The sequence below is a fragment of the Penaeus chinensis genome, chromosome 37 (genome assembly GCF_019202785.1).
Source record: "Penaeus chinensis breed Huanghai No. 1 chromosome 37, ASM1920278v2, whole genome shotgun sequence".
Lineage (NCBI taxonomy): Eukaryota > Metazoa > Arthropoda > Malacostraca > Decapoda > Penaeidae > Penaeus > Penaeus chinensis.
This window is the reverse complement of record NC_061855.1, coordinates 15262463-15269762: the sequence shown is the minus strand read 5'-3', so window position 1 is coordinate 15269762 and position 7300 is coordinate 15262463. Positions and strand designations below refer to the sequence as shown.

The 7300-nt window shown below is 46.0% G+C and overlaps 1 protein-coding gene across 3 annotated transcripts in view; it reads left to right on the top strand.

Moving 5' to 3' along the window:
- The first annotated feature begins 825 nt into the window (after positions 1-825).
- The window catches only part of LOC125045416 (trigger factor-like), a 21629-nt gene continuing 15154 nt past the window's right edge, over positions 826-7300 (top strand). For all 3 annotated transcript variants that reach the window (XM_047642635.1, XM_047642634.1, XM_047642633.1), the window contains exon 1: positions 826-888. The gene's annotated coding sequence lies outside the window, so the exon portion shown is untranslated. The remainder of the gene's footprint in view (positions 889-7300) is intronic.

Here is a 7300-nt window from a genome sequence, read left to right as displayed (position 1 = left end):
CTCTCTCTCTCTCTTTCCTTCTCTCTCTCTCCTCCTCCCCTCTCTTCTCCCTCCCCTCCTCCTCTCTCTCACTCCTCTCCCTCTCTCCTCTCTCTCCTCTCTCTCACTTCTCTCTCTCTCCTCTCTTGGGGGGTTTATTTTTTTCCTCTCTTTATTTTTTTGGCCATGTGTGCTCTGGGCTCTCTCTCCTTTTTTCTTTTTCCTTTTTTTCCTCCTCTCTCTCACTCTCTCTCTCTCTCTCGCTCTCTCCTCTCTCTCTCTCTCCTCCTCTCTCCCTCTCTCTCTCTCTCCTCTCTCTCCTCATCCTCTTCTCTCTCTCTTTCTCTCCTCCTCTCTCTCTCTTCTCTCCCCTCTCTCCCCTCTCTCTCCTCTCATCTCCCCTCTCTCTCTACCCCTCTCTCTCTCGTCTTCTCTCTCTCTCCTCTTTCTCTTATTTCTTCCTTTTCTTTTATGCTCTATCGAGAGGGAGCAGAGAACTAATTGTCAATTCAGAAAAAGAGTGATGAAATAAAAGAGATATAGAAAGGGGGAGGAAGGAAGCCGGAGAAACTAACACCTAGAAACAAAGAGAAACTGCAAAAGTGAGAGAGTAAAACAGACAGCCGATGAGACAGCAAAAAAACAAAACAATCATGGACGGAGAGAGAGAGAGAGAGAGAGAGAGAGAGAGAGAGAGAGAGAGAGAGAGAGAGAGAGAGAGAGAGAGAGAGAGAGAGAGAGAGAGAGAGAGAAGGGGGGAGGGGGCGAGAGAGAGAGGTGGGAAGAGGGAGGGGGAGAAGGGGCGGGGAGGAGGAGCCAAGGAGGGCGTGAGGCAGCGCCCCTTAACAGCATTCTCCTCCGCGTGGTCACCGAGTGCAGACGTCTTGTTGCTCTCTCTCTCTCCCTCAGGTCAGTCTAGGTCAACAGAGGGCAAGCGCCTTAAGGGAGTCGCGGCCGAGTGCTGACTGAAGTGACGTTGATAAATCGAACAGTTGGCGCTGATGGTGTTTTAAAAAATGTTATTGGAAATGTTGTGATTTGTGAAAGTTATTTATGATCCGGTGATAATCTGTTTCGTGTGTGTGTGAGGATATAATACATACCAGATGTAGGGCTTTACTGTGATATATAGTGAAATGATATGAACTGGACTCTGTGAAAAGGTGTGTCAATTTACGAAATGAACCGGAAATTTTGGAAGTATATCTTTCCGAGGGATATAATGATATTATTGATATTTTGATTTTTGCTAATGGTAGCTGTTGCTCTAGTAGTAATGGTAATTGTAAAAACGATAGGAATAATAGTAACAAGGTAGTAATAGCTGTAGACGAATTGATAATACTGTCAATATCGTAATAACTAGTCCAAGTGTTGTCATTAGCATCATCTTCATCAGTAGTAATAGTAGCATAATAGTAGCGGAATATTAGTCATTCATATTGTCATTCATATTACCATTCTTCCTCTTTCCTGTTACTGTTATGTTCTTCAACATCATTACTGCTAGCACATTGTGTAGGGCGGTTTGTGCTTTAACTCCATTGTCATTTTGTTGTTCGTTTCTCCTTGTTATGGTAATGCTGTTCACTATCGTGTCCCGCCAACTTTAGTCTGTAGCTTTATATATGTACATAGCCATACACAACGAAATGTGTGTGTGTGTGTGTGTGTGTGTGTGTGTGTGTGTGTGTGTGTGTGTGTGTGTGTCTATCTATCTATTTATCTATATATACACATATGAATACACACACACACATATATATATATATGTATAGATATATCATCTATCTTTCCTTTCGCCTCTCTCTCGCTCTCCCTTCCCCTTCCCTCCCACTGTCCCTCCCTCCATCTTCCTCTCCCTGCGCTTGCTATTAGTATCGCAGCGTCTAATCAGCTGTTTCTCAGAGTAAGTGCGTGCATTATTTGATGGAAAGGGGGGGGGGGGGTGAGGTGGAGAGAGGAAGTAGCGTAGGGGATAGGTGAGGGGAGGCGAGGGGAAGTAGTATGGGGGGGAGGAGAGGGGAGGTTGAGGGAGGAGGGAGGGAGGGGTGAGCGTTGATTAAACGTCTCATTAAACGAGATACGTGACGTCATCAATGGTGGGTGGGGAGAGGGAGGAGGGGAGGGGGAAGGGAGGGGAGAGAGGAACGTAGAAGGAGGAGGGGAATGGGAGGGGAGAGGGGGGAGGGGAGAAGGGAATGTAGAGGGAGGAGGAGAGAGGGGAATGAAGAGGGAGGAGAGGAGGGTTGGAGAGAGGGGAGAGGAAGAAAAAAGTATGGGGGAAGGAAGGGGCGGGGGAGAAGAGGGTGGGAAGGGGAGGAGAGATGAAGAGGAGGAAGTAAGATTTTGAAGGAATTTTCTCCACCTCAATCCTTTTCTTTTGCTTTTCTAACGTGTTTTTTCTTTCTTTCTTTCTTTCTTTCCTTCTTGCTTTATTTTTCCATATCTCCGTTTCTTCTTTCTAAACTTTGCTTTTCTTCCTTGATTTTCCTTCTTCCTGCCATTTCCATATCTACCTCGTTTCTTCTTCTCTTCTTCTCTCTGTTATTCTCTATTTACTTCCATCTCTCTCCATCTCCAACCTTTCTCCACCTCACTCCTCTTCCCTCTATCATCCGAGATTTTTCTTTTTTTCTTCTTCTTCTTTCCTTCTCTTCCATCTCCCCCTTTCTCTGCAATGTCAAACAGCTGTTGCAAAAATATTCTCGCAATTGCATCTCCTTTCTCTTTTCTCTCTCTTCTCTTCTTTTTTTGTTTCCTCTACTTTACTTCCCTTTCACTATTTTCGTTTTCTTTTCTTCCATCTCCTCTTTTTTTCTATTTTCTTTTTCTTCTTCTAACCGTCTCTCTCTCCTTCTTCTTCTCTCTTCTTGCCTCTTTCATTCTTCTCCTCCCATCGTCTCTCTTATTCTTATTCTTGCCTCTTTCCCTATCCTTCCCATTCTCTTATTCCTCCCGTATCTTCACCTCCCCTCTTTTTCTTCTTCCTCTTCCCCGTTCTCTTCTCCTCCTCCTCTTCCTCCTCCCCATTCTCTTCTCCTCCTCCTCCTCCTCCTCCTCTTCCCCGTTCTCTCCTCTTCTCCTCCTCCTCCTCCTCCTCCTCCTCCTCCTCCTCTTCCTCCTCTCTTCTCTCATTCTCTCTCTTCTTCTTCTCCTCTCCCCTCCTCCCTTCGCTAAACGCAACGAAAGCACAATCGAAAAAGCAACAGGATCGCCGCCTCTGCTGTCGCGGCTGAAACAGGAGTCAGCTCGGTGTCGGGTGCATGCTGCCCCCCCCCCCTTTCCCTCTTTCCCCCTTCCCCCTTCCCCCCCTTTCTCTTTCTTTCCCCCTTTCCCTCTTTCCCCCTTCCCCCTTCCCCCCTTTCTCTTTCTTTCCCCCTTTCCCTCTTTCCCCCTTCCCCCTTCCCCCCCATTTCTCTTTCTTTCCCCCTTTCCCTCTTTCCCCCTTCCCCCATTCCTCACTTTCTCTTTCTTTCCCCCTTCCCCCCTTCCTCCCTTTCTCTTTTTTTCCTCCCTTTCTCTTCTTTTCCTCCTTTCCCTCTTCTCCTTTTCTCTTACTTTCCCCCTTTCTCTTCTTTTCCTACTTTCTCCCTTCTCCCCCTTTCTCTTATTTTCCTCCTTTCATCCTTTCTCTTCCTTCCCCTCTTTCCCCTTTCTCCCTTTCTCTTCCTTTCCCCCTTTCCCTCTTCTCCTTTTCTCTTCCTTTCTTCCTTCCCCCCTTCCTTCCTTTCCCCCCTTTACCCCTTTCTCTTCTTTTCCCCTTTTCCCCCTTCCTCTCAACCTTCCCTTCCACCTCCCTCCTTTCCCTAACCCTTTCCTTTCTCCCTTTCACATCTCCTTTCTCCTCCTTCCACCTTTCCTCCCCCCTTTCCCTTTCCCATTTCCCTTTCCCTTAACCTTCCTCTCTCTTTCCTCTTCCCAGCTCTTTCCTTTCCTATCTATCCCATCTCTATTTTCTGTGTCTTCTGCTTCCCTTTCCCTTCTTCCACATTCTTCTTCCTCTCTCCTTTTGCATCCTCTTATTTGCTTTCCATGACGCTACACCTTTCCCTGCCTTTTTCTTTTAATTTCTTCTCTTTTTCCCTTCCCTTCCTTTTCCATTTATTCCTGGCTTCCCCCTATTTCCCATCTCTTCCTCCTTCCTTCCCTTTCCTTTCCCCTTTTCCGCTCTCCTCCTCTCCCCTTTCCCTTCCTCTAACACCCCCTTCCTTCCACCCCTTTCCTATTTCCTTCCTTCCTCTTTTTTCTTCCTACTTCCCTTATGGTAAGCGAGGAGTTGGTGTAAAGAGGGGGGATTTCCTTCCTCCTGCTTTCTACCCCCAGAAAGAGAGAGAGAGAGAGGGAGGGAGGGAGGGATATATATATATATATGTGTGTGTGTGTGTGTGTGTGTGTGTGTGTGTGTGTGTATGTATGTATGTATGTATGTATGTATGTATGTATGTATATATGTATGTATATATGTGTATATATATATAATATATATATATATGTGTGTGTGTGTGTGTGTGTGTGTGTGTGTGTATGTGTGTGTGTGTGTGTGTGTGTGTGTGTGTGTGTGTGTGTGTGTGTGTGTGTGTGTTTGTATTGTTGTAATCATGAGTATGTATACATACATATTCATGTTTACAACAGCAAGGAAAACAACAGTTAATGTTTATGTTAATAATAATAATAAAACAGTCGTCAGGCGAATAAACCACATTAATGCAAAACAGAAATTTAATCAACTTCAAACGCCCAAGCATAAACACCCACAGACGCACACGAACACGCACGCACACACCCGGTTTAAGCTCCCATCCCGCCCCCCTCCCGACCCGCCCCCCCCCCTTCTCTCCTCTCCTCTCCTCCCTCTCCAGACCCCTTCCAACTCTCCCCTCCCCCCCCCCCCCACTTTCCCCCTGTCCTCCACTTTCCTCCCTCTTCTCACTCCTGCCCCCCCCCTTCCCCACTTACCCCCTGCCCGCCCCCCTGGCCCCTCCGAGCCCTCCTCTCCTCCCCATCTGAGCCCAACCCATCCCCCCCACCCACCCCCCACCAGTGGAGAAATGAGTCATGAGCGAGGGACGGCGCCGTCGCCCCCCCCCTCCCCCCCGCCTCATCCATGTACTCCCACCCTAACCCCTTCTTCCTCCTCCTCCTCTTTCTCTCTCTCCTTCTCTGTCCTCTCTGTGTCTCTTTATTTGCGTGTTCTCTCTCTTCTCTCTCTCTCTCTCTCTCTCTCTCTCTCTCTCTCTCTCTCTCTCTCTCTCTTCTCTCTCTCATCTCTCTCAGTCTCTCTCTCTCTCTCTCTCTCTCTCTCTCTCTCTCTCTCTCTCTCTCTCTCTCTCTCTCTCTCTCTCCTCTCTCTCTCTCTCCTCTCCCTCTCTCCCCCTCCCCCTCCCCTCTCCCCTCATCTTGCTTAGCCTCGTTGATTTTTGTTGTCGTTGTTTTTTCTTGTTGTTCATTTTTTCTCGCCATCCCGCTGCTGTGCAAGTGTTTGTTAGATGAACAGATCGATGAATCACGTGTGTGTCACTTACATACTTGGATTATGAGGTACATAAGTATGATGTACAGATGCATACGGTCGTTTGTTTGTTTGCTTGTTGTGTTTGTTTGATTTTTGTTTTCTCTCGTCGTGTTCGTCTGTTTGTTTTCCGTCTTTATTTTGTTATTCTTCTCTTCGCTCTCGCTTTTTTTTCCTCTATTCTCCTTCATGACTATGTTAATGATATATAGTACAGTATAATAACATGGTATAAGATATAATGTAAATATGTTTTTTGAATCTGATACATAACCCTTCTTTCATCTCTTTCCTTTCTCTCTCTTTCCCTTCTCCTCTTTCCCTTCTCCTCTTTCGCTTCCTCTGTTTTCTCCCCTCTCATCCCCCCCACCCCCCGCCCTTCACACACTTCGCTGTCTTCTCGTCCTTTCCCCTTCACGCTTCTCTTCTCTCCTCCTCTTCTTCCTCCTCTTCTTCCTCCCTCCCTTCTCCGTTCATTCTCCTTTTATTATTTATTTTCTTCTTTCCCTTTCCGTATTTCTTATTATCATAATTTTCTTCTTCTTTTCCCTTTTCTTCTTGTTCTCTCACTTCTTCCTCTTCTTCTTTTCTCTTTTCTTCTTCTTTCCGTTCTTCCTCTTCTCATTCTTCTTCCTCCTTTGTATATTTATCCCTTCCTCCTCCTCCCTCTCCCCCCCCCTTCTCCTCCTCCTCCTCCTCCGTCTCACCCACCTTCTCCCCCACCTTCTCCCCCTCCCCCTCTTCCTCTTCCTCTTCCTCTTCTTCATCCCCCCTCGCTCCTCCCCCTCCTCCTTCACCTCCCCCTCCTCCTCCTCCTCCTCCTCCTCCTCCTCCTCCTCCTCCTCCTCCTCCTACCCCTCCTCCTTCTCCCCCTCCTCCTCTTCCTCTTCCTCTTCTTCATCCCCCTCCCTCCCTCCCCCTCTTCCTCCTCCTCTACCTCCCTCCCCCTCTTCCCCCCTTCCTCATGACTCACGTTACAGGTGAGCCCGCCCCCCCCCACCCCCACCCCCCTAAAAATCGTGCTCTTGCCTTTTAGTTCTAAGTCTTTCTTATTTGTCTTTCATTTATTTTCTCTCCTGTTCGCATTCATCTTTTTTTCCTTCGTCTTCTTTTCCTACTCTATCTCTTGTTTCTACTCTTTCTTTTTTTCGTTATTGTGTTGTTTTTTTTCTTTATCTTCTCCTGTTTCCGTTCCCGCTTCGGCCGCCCATTGCTTCGTTTTTTTTTTTTTTTTTTTACGTTCTTTGTTATTCTCGTCTGCTTTTTCTTTTCTTCTTTGTTTTCCCTCTTCTGTTATTTATTTCTCTTTTTTCGTCTCTTCGATTTGTTATTCCCTTTTCACTCTTCTTCTTCTCCTTCATTCCTTATTCTTTTATTTCATTCTCTTCTTATTTTGTTTCTCTGTCTGCTGTTCCCTTTTCTTTCTCTTCTTCCTATTCCTTTTTGTATTCATTCATCTTAAATTATTCTTCCTCCTCCTTCTGCATTATGTTTTACCATTGCATTATTTTCGTTTATTAGCTTTATTGCTTTTTGTTAGTAGTACTGCAACAACTACTACTACTACTACTACTACTACTACTACTACTACTACTACTACTACTACTTCTACTACTATACTACTACTGCTAATACTACTACTATACTACTACTTCTAATACTACTACTATACTACACCTACTATTATCATTACTACCACTACTATTACTATTACTACTACTACTTCGACTACCTCTTCCACCACCACGACTTCTCTAACTATTACCACTTCTACAACTACCACTACTGCAACTCCTACACTTCTAC